The sequence below is a fragment of the Oncorhynchus kisutch genome, linkage group LG14, assembly GCF_002021735.2.
Source record: "Oncorhynchus kisutch isolate 150728-3 linkage group LG14, Okis_V2, whole genome shotgun sequence".
NCBI lineage: Eukaryota > Metazoa > Chordata > Actinopteri > Salmoniformes > Salmonidae > Oncorhynchus > Oncorhynchus kisutch.
The window spans coordinates 13,552,872-13,571,390 of NC_034187.2; the positions used below are offsets into that span (position 1 = coordinate 13,552,872).

Below are 18,519 nucleotides of genomic sequence, written 5' to 3' on the forward strand. Positions count from 1 at the left end.
TTGTGATCGCAGAAGATTGTGAGCGCAATTTGTTTTTGGAAGCTTGTATGTTTTTCAGGGGAAAAGCCACGTTGAAAAGAAAATGTGCAATTATTGATCGGCAAAGTCATTTAAGAGTGGTGTGGTTTAGATAGGAAGCCTTAAATGTAAACTTAGAACCATTTTCCTGATAATGGAAGTTGAAATGAATCTCTGCGACTAGATCCACCAGCCAAGGTCATTTCAGAGCAGCCTGCTGCGGGATTCCTTGGTTGCTCGAACTGTGTGTGTGTGTTTTACATTCGTTGTTTGCCTGCCCGTGATTGTGTGGGTGGGCCTTTGTGAGTGTGAGGGTGTGTGCTTGTGGGCCTGTGTGTGTGTGTTTCTTCATACATGCGTGTGTGCGCGCTTGTGTGTGCACGCTTGCATACGTGTGTGTGCGTTTGAGCGTGTGTGTGTGTGTGCGTGTGTGTGTGTGTGTGCATCATTCATTGGGGATCGAGTCTTGCTTAATGGGCTCCAATTACATCTGATGCTTCCATCCATCCTGGGCCTGGCCCTGTCGCCACGGCAGCAGGAGAGTGTGGGTGTCACTGCTCTAAGCCGTCACCATGGATTATGGGATGGATGTGCAGCCAGGGAGGGTCTGAAGCTGAATACACACACACATGCACGCAAAGGGTGGCTACTTTGAAGAATCTATAATATAAAATATATATAGATTTGTTTATGTCACGCCCTGACCTTAGATATCTCTGTTTATATATATTTTGGTTAGGTCAGGGTGTGACTACGGTGGGTACTTTAGGTTTTTGTATGTCAAGGGGTTTTGTATGTCTAGGGGTTTTGTATGTCTAGGGGTTTTGTATGTCTATGTTGGCCTGATATGGTTCCCAATCAGAGAGAGCTGTTTATCGTTGTCTCTGATTGGGGATCATATTTAGGCAGGCCTTTTTTTCCCCCACTTTCTGGTGTGGGATCTTGACTATGTGTAGTTGCCTGTCAGCACTATTTTGTATAGCTTCACGTTTCGGTTGTTCTTTGTTGTTTTGTTTAGTGAGTTTCAGTTTATTAAAATATGTGGAAATCTACACACGCTGCGCCTTCGTCTCATCATTATGACGAACGTGACAGTTGAACTCTTTTTTGGTTACTACGTGATTCCATATGTGTCATTTTATAATTTTTTGGGTTACTACGTGATTCCATATGTGTCATTTAATTCTTTTTTGGTTACTACGTGATTCCATATGTGTCATTTAATTCTTTTTTTGGTTACTACGTGATTCCATATGTGTCATTTAATTCTTTTTTGGTTACTACGTGATTCCATATGTGTCATTTAATTCTTTTTGGTTACTACGTGATTCCATATGTGTCATTTAATTCTTTTTTGGTTACTACGTGATTCCATATGTGTCATTTAATTCTTTTTTGGTTACTACGTGATTCCATATGTGTCATTTAATTCTTTTTGGGTTACTACGTGATTCCATATGTGTCATTTAATTCTTTTTGGGTTACTACGTGATTCCATGTGTCATTTATTACTTTTAATGTCATGCAATATAGAAAATAGTAAAAATAAAGAAAAGCCCTTGAATGAGTAGGTCCAAACTTTTGACTGGTACTGTATATTATTTAGTATATGTAAAGACAAGATTAAATTGAGAATAGTCTGATGGGTGACAATATTGTCACTGGTGAATGATGCTCAGTGTGTGCAGACCAATGCAAGAAAAAGTGCAAGCCTTTTCCTTTCCCAATCATAGTCACATGTTTCATGTAAGCCTAGCCCATAGCCTATGTTTTGATCAGGTGGTATAATAACTCTAAATGTAGCCCATAGCCTATGTTTTGATCAGGTGGTATAATAACTCTAAATGTAGCTCATAGCCTATGTTTTGGTCAGGTGGTATAATAACACTAAATGTAGCCTTTTGGCCTTTGACCCCTGGAACACAGTTGGAGAGCACATAGCCTACAGAGCCTAGTGAAACACGGTCTATTTAGAAGAGGATCCCAGCTTTATCCTGCTGCTGGATTTATTGCTGAGTGCATTTCAATATTAGGATGGTGTCCCTTATGTTTTGTACACTCAGTGTATATTTTTATGAAATTTTTTTATTTGACCTTTATTTAACTAGGCAAGTCAGTTAAGAACAAATTCTTATTTTCAATGATGGCCTTGGAACAATGGGTTAACTGCCTTGTTCAGGGGCGGAACGACAGATTTTTACCATGGCAGGTTATATGTAAAACTAGATTAAATTGAGAATAGTCTGATGAGTGAGAATATTATCAAGTGCTTTCAGATAGTGAATGAGAGACTGATGAAGTGTGTGCAGCCTGCGCAAGAAACAGGTCAGAGCTCATGCCTTTCATGTAACATTTTTCAAATCATCACTAGAGTCGCATCATACAGCCTTAGAATGTACCCAAAAAATCTAAACATATAGCCTGACGTTTTTAGCACAACTAAAGTTGAATAAATAACTCTAAATGAAGCATGTCGTAAAGGACCTGTTTCTTTGTCAACCTTTCAACACAGAATAGAAGCATGTGCGCTGCCTCGGAAATCATTTGGAGAAAATATCATTTTTATTTTATTCAGCTATGTTCAATTGTGTTCTTCTTAATATAAAATGATGTACAAATAATGCCACCGGAATTATGAGCAAATCTTATCTGCTTAATGAACTAGTGTAGCCCACAGCCATATGGTATAGCCAGATCAGGGCCTAACAGAAGGACAACTCAGAATATGCTTTTCTGTTCTTCTGACATAAGCTACATTTTCTTCATATCGTGTTTCTTTAGACCTGTCTAAAATTAATAATGGGATTTATTGTGATGGTTATAGGTTATATTAAATGGATTTATTCATTTTTTAAAAATGTAGATGTTCCAAATGTCTGCATCGGGGCTGGTAGGCTATGCGTGGAAGATGCCAAACATGTTTTCGTTAATGAATGGTCAATTACCAAGAGACCAGCAGTTATTTGCATGACAATCACTGACTGACAAAATTTCATGACCACCACAGCCCTACCTAACACACACTCACTCACTCACTCACTCACACACACACGTACATACGCACACACGCGCACACACACACACTCACTCTCCTGGCTTGATAAATAACTTTGAAGGAAATGACAAATGACTCAAGTCTTAAAGCTTTGTTCTCGCTGACTAAATCATGGTGGGTAATATCATTTTCTTTCCTAATCTTTTTTTTACAGGAAGAAGTTGTTCTCTGAATTCCCAAGTGAGGATTCTGTGAGGCTTCTAAAAAAAGGTAAGCACCTTTAGGATGGAGGATACTTTCAGGGTATGGGATGGTTGGACTAAGACGGATGTTTGATCAGAAGGTAAAGGACAGATCATAATTTGGGCCAGTGGAGGCTTCTGAGGGGAGGACGGCTCATGATAATGGCTGGAACTGAATGAATGGAATGGCATCAAACTATGTGTTGGATGTATTTGATAACATTCCACTCATTCCACTCTAGCCGTTACCACAAGCCCATCCTCCCCAATTAAGGTGCCACCAACCTACTGTGACAAATGTTATGGTTGTTGTTGGTTTTTTTTACCCCCTTTTTCTCCCCAAAAATGTGGTATCCAATTGTTAGTAGTTACTGTCTGGTCTCATCACTACAACTCCCGTACGGGCTCGGGAGAGACGAAGGTCGAGAGCCATGCGTCCTCTGAAACACAACCCAACCAAGCCACACTGCTTCTTTAACACAGCGCGCATCCAACCCGGAAGCCAGCCGCACCAATGTGTCGGAGGAAACACCATACACCTAGCAACCTGGTCAGCGTGCACTGCGCCTGGCCCACCACAGGAGTCGATAGTGCGCAATGAGACAAGGATATCCCTACCGGTCAAGCCCTCCCTAACCCGGACGACGCCAATTGTGCGTCGCCCCATGGACCTCCCGGTCGTGGCCGGTTGTGACAGAGCCTGGGCTCAAACCCAGAGTCTCTGGTGGCACAGCTAGCACTGCGATGCAGTGCCTTAGACCACTACGCCACCCGGGAGGCCACTTTATGGTTGTTTATAAGCTTCCTGTGTGTGCTTGTGACCATGTAAAATCTGGGTTTTCTTATTGGGCTGTAGAACTCAGCTGCACAGTAGTTCATACAATTTTACTGGCTATTTGTGTATTGAGCAGGCTTGGATGGGCGGAACTGAGATAAACTGGGGTGACTGAACTGAATGTAGCCGGGCTGGGCAGAACACGCCTTTGCTGTCACTCCTGTGTTGTCCTGTCCTGACCAGTATTGCTCTAGTTTAGGTAGTCCCCTCACTAATGAGCAGCATTGCTGTGACCACAAGGAGCCAGACAGACAGACAGACAGACAGCAGCACTCCTAGCCAGTCAGAAACAGACTATTGTACCGAGTCAAGCAGAATGGTTTAGAAAGAGAAACAGACAGCAGCCTAAATGCAGCTCATCTTTCAGGCATCTTTCACTGAGCCAACTGGAGAATGACTGCAGCAGCAGCAACAACACTCACGCCCATCCCCGTCCCCATAGACACATCATTATATCAACACTCACTCCCCATCCCCATAGACACATCATTATAACAACACACACCATCCCCGTCCCCATAGACACACCATTATATAAACACACCCCATCCCCGTCCCCATAGACACACCATTATAACAACACTCACCATCCCCGTCCCCATAGACACACCATTATATCAACACTCACCATCCCCGTGCCCATAGACACACCATTATAACAACACTCACCATCCCTGTCCCCATAGACACACCATTATAACAACACTCACCATCCCCGTCCCCATAGACACACCATTATAACAACACACACCATCCCTGTCCCCATAGACACACCATTATAACAGCACACACCATCCCGTCCCCATAGACGCACCATTATAACAACACTCACCATCCCTGTCCCCATAGACACACCATTATGACAACACTCACGCTCCATCCCCGTCCCCATAGACACACCATTATAACAACACTCACCATCCCTGTCCCCATAGACACACCATTATAACAACACTCACGCTCCATCCCTGTCCCCATAGACACACCATTATAACAACACACCCCATCCCCGTCCCCATAGACACAACATTATATCAACACTCACCATCCCTGTCCCCATAGACACACCATTATAACAACACTCACGCCCCATCCCTGTCCCCATAGAGACACCATTATAACAACACTCACCATCCCCGTGCCCATAGACACACCATTATAACAACACTCACCATCCCCGTCCCCATAGACACACCATTATAACAACACTCACCATCCCAGTCCCCATAGACACACCATTATAACAACACACACCATCCCCGTCCCCATAGACGCACCATTATAACAACACTCACCATCCCTGTCCCCATAGACACACCATTATGACAACACTCACGCCCCATCCCCGTCCCCATAGACACAACATTATATCAACACTCACCATCCCTGTCCCCATAGACACACCATTATAACAACACTCACGCCCCATCCCTGTCCCCATAGAGACACCATTATAACAACACTCACCATCCCCGTGCCCATAGACACACCATTATAACAACACTCACCATCCCCGTCCCCATAGACACACCATTATAACAACACTCACCATCCCAGTCCCCATAGACACACCATTATAACAACACACACCATCCCCGTCCCCATAGACGCACCATTATAACAACACTCACCATCCCTGTCCCCATAGACACACCATTATGACAACACTCACGCCCCATCCCCGTCCCCATAGACACACCATTATAACAACACTCACCATCCCTGTCCCCATAGACACACCATTATAACAACGCTCACGCTCCATCACTGTCCCCATAGACACACCATTATAACAACACACCCCATCCCCGTCCCTATAGACACAACATTATATCAACACTCACCATCCCCGTCCCCATAGACACACCATTATATCAACACGCTCCATCCCCGTCCCCATAGACACACCATTATATCAACACACCCCATCCCCGTCCCCATAGACACACCATTATATCAACACACACCATCCCCGTCCCCATAGACACACCATTATATCAACACTCACCATCCCCGTCCCCATAGACACACCATTATAACAACACTCACGCCCCATCCCTGTCCCCATAGATACACCATTATAACAACACTCACCATCCCTGTCCCCATAGATACACCATTATAACAACACTCACCATCCCTGTCCCCATAGACACACCATTATAACAACACTCACCATCCCTGTCCCCATAGACACACCATTATAACAACACACACCATCCCCGTCCCCATAGACACACCATTATAACAACACTCACCATCCCCGTCCCCATAGACACACCATTATAACAACACTCACCATCCCCGTCCCCATAGACACACCATTATAACAACACACACCATCCCCGTCCCCATAGACACATCATTATATCAACACACACACACCGACCCTGTACACACATCATTACTACAACATCATGTGTTGAGATACAGTTGCCATCTCCGTCCTCAAGCTTGTCCCTGTCCTCTATCCAAAGTCACCCAGGGTTAGGAGGGATTATTCAGACCCAGTACATTAGGTGGACATTTGGGGGGAGAGGGTAGGACATTATTACGACATAACATTTACACAAATTACAGGGTGTCACATTACACAAATTATTGAACCACATATTGAATGACAAAGTTTGTACAATCAGCCACAAAAAAAAATTGTGTGTAGGTGCTGAGAGTAGGGAATAAAGGGTCTGTGTGTAGGTGCTGAGATTAGGGAATAAAGGGTCTGTGTGTAGGTGCTGAGATTAGGGAATAAAGGGTCTGTGTGTAGGTGCTGAGAGTAGGGAATAAAGGGTCTGTGTGTAGGTGCTGAGAGTAGGGAATAAAGGGTCTGTGTGTAGGTGCTGAGATTAGGGAATAAGGGTCTGTGTGTAGGTGCTGAGAGTAGGGAATAAAGGGTCTGTGTGTAGGTGGTGAGAGTAGGGAATAAAGGGTCTGTGTGTAAGGTGCTGAGAGTAGGGAATAAAGGGTCTGTGTGTAGGTGGTGAGAGTAGGGAATAAAGGGTCTGTGTGTAGGTGCTGAGAGTAGGGAATAAAGGGTCTGTGTGTAGGTGCTGAGAGTAGGGAATAAAGGGTCTGTGTGTAGGTGCTGAGATTAGGGAATAAAGGGTCTGTGTGTAGGTGCTGAGAGTAGGGAATAAAGGGTCTGTGTGTAGGTGGTGAGAGTAGGGAATAAGGGTCTGTGTGTAGGTGCTGAGAGTAGGGAAATAAATGGTCTGTGTGTAGGTTGCGTGAGAGTAGGGAATAAAGGGTCTGTGTGTAGTGCTGCAGAGTAGGGAAATAAAGGGTCTGTGTGTTAGGTGCTGAGATTAGGGAATAAAGGGTCCTGTGTGTAGGTGCTGAGAGTAGGGAATAAAGGGTCTGTGTGTAGGTGGTGAGAGTAGGGAATAAAGGGTCTGGTGTGTAGGTGCTGAGATTAGGGAATAAGTGTCTGTGTGTAGGTGCTGAGGAGTAGGGAATAAGGGTCTGTGTGTAGGTGCTGAGAGTAGGGAATAAAGGGTCTGTGTGTAGGTGCTGAGATTAGGGAATAAAGGGTCTGTGTGTAGGTGCTGAGAGTAGGAATAAAGGGTCTGTGTGTAGGTGCTGAGATTAGGGAATAAAGGGTCTGTGTGTAGGTGCTGAGATTAGGGGAATAAAGGGTCTGTGTGTAGGTGCTGAGAGTAGGGAATAAAGGGTCTGTGTGTAGGTGCTGAGATTAGGGAATAAAGGGTCTGTGTGTAGGTGCTGAGATTAGGGAATAAAAGGGTCTGTGTGTGGTGCTGAGATTAGGGAATAAGGGTCTGTGTGTAGGTGCTGAGAGTAGGGAATAAAGGGTCTGTGTGTAGGTGCTGAGATTAGGGAATAAAGGGTCTGTGTGTAGGTGCTGAGATTAGGGAATAAAGGGTCTGTGTGTAGGTGCTGAGATTAGGGAATAAGGGTCTGTGTGTAGGTGCTGAGAGTAGGGAATAAAGGGTCTGGTGTGTAGGTGCTGAGAGTAGGGAATAAAGGGTCTGTGTGTAGGTGCTGAGATTAGGGAATAAAGGGTCTGTGTGTAGGTGCTGAGAGTAGGGAATAAAGGGTCTGTGTGTAGGTGCTGAGATTAGGGAATAAAGGGTCTGTGTGTAGGTGCTGAGAGTAGGGAATAAAGGGTCTGTGTGTAGGTGCTGAGATTAGGGAATAAAGGGTCTGTGTGTAGGTGCTGAGATTAGGGAATAAAGGGTCTGTGTGTAGGTGCTGAGATTAGGGAATAAAGGGTCTGTGTGTAGGTGCTGAGAGTAGGGAATAAAGGGTCTGTGTGTAGGTGCTGAGAGTAGGGAATAAAGGGTCTGTGTGTAGGTGCTGAGAGTAGGGAATAAAGGGTCTGTGTGTAGGTGCTGAGATTAGGGAATAAAGGGTCTGTGTGTAGGTGCTGAGATTAGGGAATAAAGGGTCTGTGTGTAGGTGCTGAGATTAGGGAATAAAGGGTCTGTGTGTAGGTGCTGAGAGTAGGGAATAAAGGGTCTGTGTGTAGGTGCTGAGATTAGGGAATAAAGGGTCTGTGTGTAGGTGCTGAGAGTAGGGAATAAAGGGTCTGTGTGTAGGTGCTGAGATTAGGGAATAAAGGGTCTGTGTGTAGGTGCTGAGAGTAGGGAATAAAGGGTCTGTGTGTAGGTGCTGAGAGTAGGGAATAAAGGGTCTGTGTGTAGGTGCTGAGATTAGGGAATAAAGGGTCTGTGTGTAGGTGCTGAGATTAGGGAATAAAGGGTCTGTGTGTAGGTGCTGAGATTAGGGAATAAAGGGTCTGTGTGTAGGTGCTGAGATTAGGGAATAAAGGGTCTGTGTGTAGGTGCTGAGAGTAGGGAATAAAGGGTCTGTGTGTGTAGGTGCTGAGAGTAGGGAATAAAGGGTCTGTGTGTAGGTGCTGAGATTAGGGAATAAAGGGTCTGTGTGTAGGTGCTGAGAGTAGGGAATAAAGGGTCTGTGTGTGTAGGTGCTGAGAGTAGGGAATAAAGGGTCTGTGTGTAGGTGCTGAGAGTAGGGAATAAAGGGTCTGTGTGTAGGTGCTGAGATTAGGAATAAAGGGTCTGTGTGTAGGTGCTGAGATTAGGGAATAAAGGGTCTGTGTGTAGGTGCTGAGATTAGGGAATAAAGGGTCTGTGTGTAGGTGCTGAGATTAGGGAATAAAGGGTCTGTGTGTAGGTGCTGAGAGTAGGGAATAAAGGGTCTGTGTGTAGGTGCTGAGAGTAGGGAATAAAGGGTCTGTGTGTAGGTGCTGAGATTAGGGAATAAAGGGTCTGTGTGTAGGTGCTGAGATTAGGGAATAAAGGGTCTGTGTGTAGGTGCTGAGATTAGGGAATAAAGGGTCTGTGTGTAGGTGCTGAGATTAGGGAATAAAGGGTCTGTGTGTAGGTGCTGAGATTAGGGAATAAAGGGTCTGTGTGTAGGTGCTGAGATTAGGGAATAAAGGGTCTGTGTGTAGGTGCTGAGATTAGGGAATAAGGGTCTGTGTGTAGGTGCTGAGAGTAGGGAATAAAGGGTATGTGTGTAGGTGCTGAGATTAGGGATAAAGGGTCTGTGTGTAGGTGCTGAGAGTAGGGAATAAAGGGTCTGTGTGTAGGTGCTGAGAGTAGGGAATAAAGGGTCTGTGTGTAGGTGCTGAGATTAGGGAATAAAGGGTCTGTGTGTAGGTGCTGAGATTAGGGAATAAAGGGTCTGTGTGTAGGTGCTGAGAGTAGGTGAATAAGGGTCTGTGTGTAGGTGCTGAGATTAGGGAATAAAGGGTCTGTGTGTAGGTGCTGAGATTAGGGAATAAAGGGTCTGTGTGTAGGTGCTGAGATTAGGGAATAAAGGGTCTGTGTGTAGGTGCTGAGAGTAGGGAATAAAGGGTCTGTGTGTAGGTGCTGAGAGTAGGGAATAAAGGGTCTGTGTGTAGGTGCTGAGAGTAGGGAATAAAGGGTCTGTGTGTAGGTGCTGAGATTAGGGAATAAAGGGTCTGTGTGTAGGTGCTGAGATTAGGGAATAAAGGGTCTGTGTGTAGGTGCTGAGAGTAGGGAATAAAGGGTCTGTGTGTAGGTGCTGAGAGTAGGGAATAAAGGTCTGTGTGTAGGTGCTGAGAGTAGGGAATAAAAGGTCTGTGTGTAGGTGCTGAGATTAGGAATAAAGGGTCTGTGTGTAGGTGCTGAGAGTAGGGAATAAAGGGTCTGTGTGTAGGTGCTGAGATTAGGGAATAAAGGGTCTGTGTGTAGGTGCTGAGAGTAGGGAATAAAGGGTCTGTGTGTAGGTGCTGAGAGTAGGGAATAAAGGGTCTGTGTGTAGGTGCTGAGAGTAGGGAATAAAGGGTCTGTGTGTAGGTGGTGAGAGTAGGGAATAAAGGGTCTGTGTGTAGGTGGTGAGAGTAGGGAATAAAGGGTCTGTGTGTAGGTGCTGAGAGTAGGGAATAAAGGGTCTGTGTGTAGGTGCTGAGAGTAGGGAATAAAGGGTCTGTGTGTAGGTGCTGAGATTAGGGAATAAAGGGTCTGTGTGTGTAGGTGCTGAGATTAGGGAATAAAGGGTCTGTGTGTAGGTGCTGAGATTAGGGAATAAACGGTCTGTGTGTAGGTGCTGAGATTAGGGAATAAAGGGTCTGTGTGTAGGTGCTGAGATTAGGGAATAAAGGGTCTGTGTAGGTGGTGAGAGTAGGGAATAAAGGGTCTGTGTGTAGGTGGTGAGAAGTAGGGGAATAAAGGGTCTGTGTGTAGGTGCTGAGAGTAGGGAATAAAGGGTCTGTGTGTAGGTGCTGAGAGTAGGGAATAAAGGGTCTGTGTGTAGGTGCTGAGATTAGGGAAATAAAGGGTATGTGTGTAGGTGCTGAGATTAGGGAATAAGGGTCTGTGTGTAGGTGCTGAGATAGGGAAATAAAGGGTCTGTGTGTAGGTGCTGAGATTAGGGAATAAAGGGTCTGTGTGTAGGTGCTGAGATTAGGGAATAAGGGTTCTGTGTGTAGGTGCTGAGATTGGGAATAAAGGGTCTGTGTGTAGGTGCTGAGAATAGGGAATAAAGGGTCTGTGTGTAGGTGCTGAGATTAGGAAATAAAGGGTCTGTGTGTAGGTGCCGAGATTAGGGAATAAAGGGTCTGTGTGTAGGTGCTGAGAGTAGGGAATAAAGGGTCTGTGTGTAGGTGCTGAGAATTTAGGGAATAAAGGGTCTGTGTGTAGGTTGCTTGAATATTAGGGAATAAAGGGTCTGTGTGTAGGTGCTGAGATTAGGGATATAAAGGGTCTGTGTGTAGGTGCTGAGAGTAGGGAATAAAGGTCTGTGTGTAGGTGCTGAGAGTAGGGAATAAAGGGTCCTGTGTGTAGGTGCTGAGAATAGGGAATAAAGGGTCTGTGGTGTAGGTGCTGGATTAGGGAATAAAGGGTCTGTGTGTAGGTGCTGAGAGTTAGGGAATAAAGGGTCTGTGTGTAGGTGCTGAGAGTAGGGGAATAAAGGGTCTGTGTAGGTGCTGAGATATGGGAATAAAGGGTCTGTGTGTAGGTGCTGAGATTAGGGAATAAAAGGGTCTGTGTGTAGTGCTGAGATAGGGAATAAAAGGTCTGTGTGTAGGTGCTGCGAGTAGGGAATAAGGGTCTGTGTGTAGGTTGCTGAGAGTAGGGAATAAAGGGTCTGTGTGTAGGTGCTGAGAGTAGGGAATAAAGGGTCTGTGTGTAGGTGCTGAGAGTAGGGATAAAGGGTCTGTGTGTAGGTGCTGAGATTAGGGATAAAGGGTCTGTGTGTAGGTGGTGAGAGTAGGGAATAAAGGGTCTGTGTGTAGGTGCTGAGAGTAGGGAATAAAGGGTCTGTGTGTAGGTGCTGAGAGTAGGGAATAAAGGGTCTGTGTGTAGGTGCTGAGATTAGGGAATAAAGGGTCTGTGTGTAGGTGCTGAGATTAGGGAATAAAGGGTCTGTGTGTAGGTGCTGAGATTAGGGAATAAAGGGTCTGTGTGTAGGTGCTGAGATTAGGGAATAAAGGGTCTGTGTGTAGGTGCTGAGATTAGGGAATAAAGGGTCTGTGTGTAGGTGCTGAGATTAGGGAATAAAGGGTCTGTGTGTAGGTGCTGAGATTAGGGAATAAAGGGTCTGTGTGTAGGTGCTGAGATTAGGGAATAAAGGGTCTGTGTGTAGGTGCTGAGAGTAGGGAATAAAGGGTCTGTGTGTAGGTGCTGAGATAGGGAATAAAGGGTCTGTGTGTAGGTGCTGAGATTAGGGAATAAAGGGTCTGTGTGTAGGTGCTGAGATTAGGGAATAAAGGGTCTGTGTGTAGGTGCTGAGATTAGGGAATAAAGGGTCTGTGTGTAGGTGCTGAGATTAGGGAATAAAGGGTCTGTGTGTAGGTGCTGAGATTAGGGAATAAAGGGTCTGTGTGTAGGTGCTGAGATTAGGGAATAAAGGGTCTGTGTGTAGGTTGCTGAGATTAGGGAATAAAGGGTCTGTGTGTAGGTGCTGAGTAGGGATTATGTAGGTTGAGGAGGATTAGGGAATAAAGGGTCTGTGTGTAGGTGCTGAGAGTAGGGAATAAAGGGTCTGTGTGTAGGTGCTGAGATTAGGGAATAAAGGGTCTGTGTGGAGGTGCTGAGATTAGGGAATAAAGGGTCTGTGTGTAGGTGCTGAGATTAGGGAATAAGGGTCTGTGTGTAGGGTGCTGAGAGATAGGGAATAAAGGGTCTTTGTGTAGGTGCTGAGATTAGGAATATAAGGGTCTGTGTGTAGGTGCTGAGATTAGGGAATAAAGGGTCTGTGTGTAGGTGCTGAGATTAGGGAATAAAGGGTCTGTGTGTAGGTGCTGAGATTAGGGAATAAAGGGTCTGTGTGTAGGTGCTGAGATTAGGGAATAAAGGGTCTGTGTGTAGGTGCTGAGATTAGGGAAATATAAAGGGTCTGTGTGTAGGTGCTGAGAGTAGGGAATAAAGGGTCTGTGTGTAGGTGCTGAGATTAGGGAATAAAGGGTCTGTGTGTAGGTGCTGAGATTAGGGAATAAAGGGTCTGTGTGTAGGTGCTGAGATTAGGGAATAAAGGGTCTGTGTGTAGGTGCTGAGATTAGGGAATAAAGGGTCTGTGTGTAGGTGCTGAGATTAGGGAAATAAAGGTTGTGTGTAGGTGCTGAGATTAGGGAATAAGGGTCTGTGGTAGGTGCTGAGATTAGGGAATAAAGGGTCTGTGTGTAGGTGCTGAGATTAGGGAATAAAGGGTCTGTGTGTAGGTGCTGAGATTAGGGAATAAAGGGTCTGTGTGTAGGTGCTGAGATTAGGGAATAAAGGGTCTTGTGTAGGTGCTAGAGAGTAGGGAATAATAAAGGAGTCTGTGTGTAGGTGCTGAGAGTAGGAATAAAGGGTCATGTGGTAGGTGCTTGAGCTTAGGGAAATAAAGGTCTGTGTGTAGGATGCTGAAGATTAGGGGAATAAAAGGAGTCTGTGTGTGTAGGTGCTGAGAGTAGGGAATAAAGGGTCTGTGTGTTAGGTGCTGAGCAGTAGGGAATTAAAGGTCTGTGTTGTAGGTGGCGTGAGAAGTAGGAATAAAGGGTCTGTGTGTAGGTGCTGAGATTAGGAATAAGGTCTGTGTGTAGTTGCTGGAATAGGAATAAAGGGTCTGGTGATTGTAGAGTGCTGAGATTAGGGAATAAAGGGTCTGTGTGTAGGTGCTGAGATAGGGAATAAAGGGTCTGTGTGTAGGTGCTGAGAGTAGGGAATAAGGAAGGGTCTGTGTGTAGGGTGCTGAGAGTAGGAATAAAGGGTCTGTGTGTAGGTGCTTGAGAGTAGAGGATTAAAAGGTGTCTGTTTGTTAGGTGCTGAGAGTTAGGGAATAAAGGGTCTGTGTGTAGGTGCTGAGAGTAGGGAATAAAGGGTCTGTGTGTAGGTGCTGAGATTAGGGAATAAAGGGTCTGTGTGTAGGTGCTGAGATTAGGGAATAAAGGGTCTGTGTGTAGGTGCTGAGAGTAGGGAATAAAGGGTCTGTGTGTAGGTGCTGAGAGTTAGGGAATAAGGTCTGTGTGTAGGTGCTGAGAGTACGGGAATAAAGGGTCTGTGTGTAGGTGCTGAGATTCTTGCGGAATAAAGGGTCTGTGTGTAGGTGCTGAGAGTAGGGAATAAAGGGTCTGGTGTAGGTGCTGAGATTAGGGAATAAAGGGTCTGTGTGTAGGTGCTGAGCTAGGGAATAAAGGGTCTGTGTGTAGGTGCTGAGATTAGGGAATAAAGGGTCTGTGTGTAGGGTGCTGAGGATTAGGGAATACAGGGTCTGTGTGTAGGTGCTGAGATTAGGGAATAAACCGGGTTGTGTGTAGGTGCTGAGATTAGGGAATAAAGGGTCTGTGTGTAGGTGCTGAGAGTAGGGAATAAAGGGTCTGTGTGTTAGGTGCTGAGTTAGGGAATAAAGGTCTGTGTAGGTGCTGAGATTAGGGAATAAGGGTCTGTGTGTAGGTGCTGAGACTAGGGAATAAAGGGTCTGTGTGTAGGTGCTGAGATTAGGGAATAAAGGGTCTGTGTGTAGGTGCTTGAGATTAGGGAATAAAGGGTCTGTGTGTAGGTGCTGAGATTAGGGAATAAAGGGTCTGTGTGTAGGTGCTGAGATTAGGGAATAAAGGGTCTGTGTGTAGGTGCTGAGATTAGGGAATAAAGGGTCTGTGTGTAGGTGCTGAGATTAGGGAATAAAGGGTCTGTGTGTAGGTGCTGAGATTAGGGAATAAAGGGTCTGTGTGTAGGTGCTGAGATTAGGGAATAAAGGGTCTGTGTGTAGGTGCTGAGAGTAGGGAATAAAGGGTCTGTGTGTAGGTGCTGAGATTAGGGAATAAAGGGTCTGTGTGTAGGTGCTGAGATTAGGGAATAAAGGGTCTGTGTGTAGGTGCTGAGAGTAGGGAATAAAGGGTCGTGTGTAGGTGCTGAGATTAGGAATAAAGGGTCTGTGTGTAGGTGCTCGATTAGGGAATCAATGGGTCTGTTTGTAGGTGCTGAGATTAGGGAATAAAGGGTCTGTGTGTAGGTGCTGAGAGTTAGGGAATAAAGGTCTGTGTGTAGGTGCTGAGATTAGGGAATAAGGGGTCTGTGTGTAGGTGCTGAAGATTTAGGAATATAAAGGGTTCGTTTGTAGGTGCTGGAGAGTAGGGAAAGACTAAACGGTCGTGTGTAGGTGCTGAGCTTCTTTTTTGGGAATCAAGGGTCTGTGCTGTAGGTGGCTGAGCTTAGGGAATAAAGGGTCTGTGTGAGGTGCTGAGATTAGGGAATAAGGGATTCTGTGTGTAGGTGCTGAGAGTGGAATAAAGGGTCTGTGGTGTAGGTAGGGTGCTGAAGATTAGGGAATAAGGGTCTGTGTGTAGGTGCTGAGATTAGGGAACTAAAGGGTCTGTGGTAGGTGCTGAGATTAGGGAATAAAGGGTCTGTGTGGGGGGGGTGAGATTAGGGAATAAAGGGTCTGTGTGTAGGTGCTGAGAGTAGGGAAAAGGGTCTGTGTGTGTAGGTGCTGAGATTAGGGAATTAAGGGTCTGTGTGTAGGTGATGAGATTAGGGAATAAAGGGTCTGTGTGTAGGTGCTGAGATTAGGAATAAAGGGTCTGTGTGTAGGTGCTGAGAGTAGGAATAAAGGGTCTGTGTGTGTAGGTGCTGAGATTAGGGAATAAAGGGTCTGTGTGTAGGTGCTGAGATTAGGGAATAAAGGGTCTGTGTGTAGGTGCTGAGATTAGGGAATAAACGGTCTGTGTGTAGGTGCTGAGATTAGGGAATAAAGGGTCTGTGTGTAGGTGCTGAGAGTAGGGAATAAAGGGTCTGTGTGTAGGTGCTGAGATTAGGGAATAAAGGGTCTGTGTGTAGGTGCTGAGATTAGGGAATAAAGGGTCTGTGTGTAGGTGCTGAGAGTAGGGAATAAAGGGTCTGTGTGTAGGTGCTGAGATTAGGAAATAAAGGGTCTGTGTGTAGGTGCTGAGATTAGGGAATAAAGGGTCTGTGTGTAGGTGCTGAGATTAGGGAATAAAGGGTCTGTGTGTGTAGGTGCTGAGAGTAGGGAATAAACGGTCTGTGTGTGTAGGTGCTGAGAGTAGGGAATAAACGGTCTGTGTGTAGGTGCTGAGAGTAGGGAATAAAGGGTCTGTGTGTGTAGGTGCTGAGATTAGGGAATAAAGGGTCTGTGTGTAGGTGCTGAGATTAGGGAATAAAGGGTCTGTGTGTAGGTGCTGAGAGTAGGGAATAAACGGTCTGTGTGTAGGTGCTGAGAGTAGGGAATAAAGGGTCTGTGTGTAGGTGCTGAGATTAGGGAATAAAGGGTCTGTGTGTAGGTGCTGAGATTAGGGAATAAACTGTCTGTGTGTAGGTGCTGAGAGTAGGGAATAAAGGGTCTGTGTGTGTAGGTGCTGAGATTAGGGAATAAAGGGTCTGTGTGTAGGTGCTGAGATTAGGGAATAAAGGGTCTGTGTGTGTAGGTGCTGAGAGTAGGGAATAAACAGCCTGTGTGTAGGTGCTGAGAGTAGGGAATAAACGGTCTGTGTGTAGGTGCTGAGAGTAGGGAATAAAAGGTCTGTGTGTAGGTGCTGAGAGTAGGGAATAAAGGTCTGTGTGTAGGTGCTGAGAGTAGGGAATAAAAGGTCTGTGTGTGGGGGTGAGATTCTCAGAGGTGAGAGTGAAGAACACTTGGCTCTTGAACATAGGTTTACTGGAGGAAAGCAGATGGTGTGTGTGTGTGTGTGTGTGTGTGTGTGTGTGTGTGTGTGTGTGTGTGTGTGTGTGTGTGTGTGTGTGTGTGTGTGTGTGTGTGTGTGTGTGTGTGTGTGTGTGTGTGTGTGTGTGTGTGTGTGTGTGTGTGTGTGTGTGTGTGTGTGCGTGCGTGTAACACGTAGTGTCTTTTCCCTCAGCAGTACTAACTCTCTTGTAATACTTCATCAACTTTGAAAAAATAGTGACATTTATACATGATAACATGTCACTGAATTGTTTAGACTTTATTCAATCGGACAATTCCAGTAAGTGTTTCCAGCGTTTTCAATACCAGAGAGGTAGATTAGAACATGTCTCATGTGCTAGAAAACAAGCAAAGGATCATGTCCAAACAGTTGGAGAGAACATCATGAGATAAACAGTTTGTCTCTGGTTGAAATAGAATGAATCAGCCTTTTCTGACTGGAAGTATGTGGACATTCGTATCAGTACAAGTTCATGGAATTTTTCAGTTGGAAAATCTCACAGCTTTGATCTGAGGCACATTTTAACCTCTACAGGATCAGTGTCTGCCCCGTGGGACAGTTGAGCTAACGTAGGCTAATGTGATTAGCATGAGGTTGTAAGTAACAAGAATATTTTCCAGGACATAGACATATCTGATATGGGAAGAAATCTTAAATTCTTGTTAATCTAACTGCAATTTACAGTAGCTATTACAGTGAAATAATACCATGCTATTGTTTGAGGAGAGTGCACAGTTATACACTTGAAAATGTATTAATAAACCAGTTAGGCACATTTGGGCAGACTTTATACAACATTTTGAACAGAAATGCAATGGTTCATTGGATCTGTTTAACACTTTTTACATACACTGCTGCCATCTAGTAGCCAAAATCTGTAATTGTGCCTAACCTGGAATAGGACATTGTGACCTTTCTCTTGCGTTTCAAAGATGATGAAAAAAATATTTTCTTTGTATTATCTTTATCCAGATCTAATGTGTTATATTCTCCGACATTAATTTCAGAATACCACAAACTTCAAAGAGTTTCATTTCAAATGGTATCAAGGACTTGCATATCCTTGCTTCAGCTCCTGAGCTACAGGCAGTTAGATTTGGGTATGTCATTTTAGGCGAAAACTGGAAAAAAAAGGGTCAGATCCTTAAGAGGTTTTAAGAAACTGAACTGTCTGAATTGAAACTGTTTTCTAAACACTGTGACTGACAAGTTTTTTTATCATACTTCTCTCTCTCTCTCTCTCTCTCTTTCTCTTTCTCTCTCTCTCTTGCCCTCTCTCTCTCTCGGTTTAGGATTCCTAGTATTTATTTATTGATCTTAATCCTCTAGATGTAGCTCTGAGAAATGTGTATGTTAGCAACATTGTGGTGTGGACAGTGTTGCTTGGCAACTTCTCTCAACACAGGGGGTCCACAGATGAAAAAGCATCTGGTTTAGTGAGTCTGAACACACACACAGACACAGACACACACACATGAGGGGTTTCCGTACTGACAAATGCAGATGCGACAAACCTGCCAGCAGGTTGTAGAATATTAGACCGCCTGCTAGCTGTGAGTCGGTTGTCATCAATGTTCCCTCTAAGCTGAGCGCGGGCGTGCAGTTCCCCTGGGACTGCCATGCAGAAGAAATATCAACATGCACAGAGAAGCACGAGATTGAACTTTATGCAACTTCCTAGAGTTTTCCCCATTAGTTAACAATGTCAACGTTTCCCTTTACAGTGGGAATAATCGATCGAATAAAGGCAATATTCAAGCCACTTTCAATGCAACATACCAAAACAAAACAAACTATGCAT

The 18,519-nt window shown here is 45.0% G+C and overlaps 1 protein-coding gene across 4 annotated transcripts in view; it reads left to right on the forward strand.

Moving 5' to 3' along the window:
- fut8a (fucosyltransferase 8a (alpha (1,6) fucosyltransferase)) overlaps positions 1-18,519 on the forward strand; it is a 164,329-nt gene that overhangs the window by 64,558 nt on the left and 81,252 nt on the right. For all 4 annotated transcript variants that reach the window (XM_031787870.1, XM_031787871.1, XM_031787868.1 and 1 more), the window contains one exon: positions 3,228-3,283. The gene's annotated coding sequence lies outside the window, so the exon portion shown is untranslated. The remainder of the gene's footprint in view (positions 1-3,227; positions 3,284-18,519) is intronic.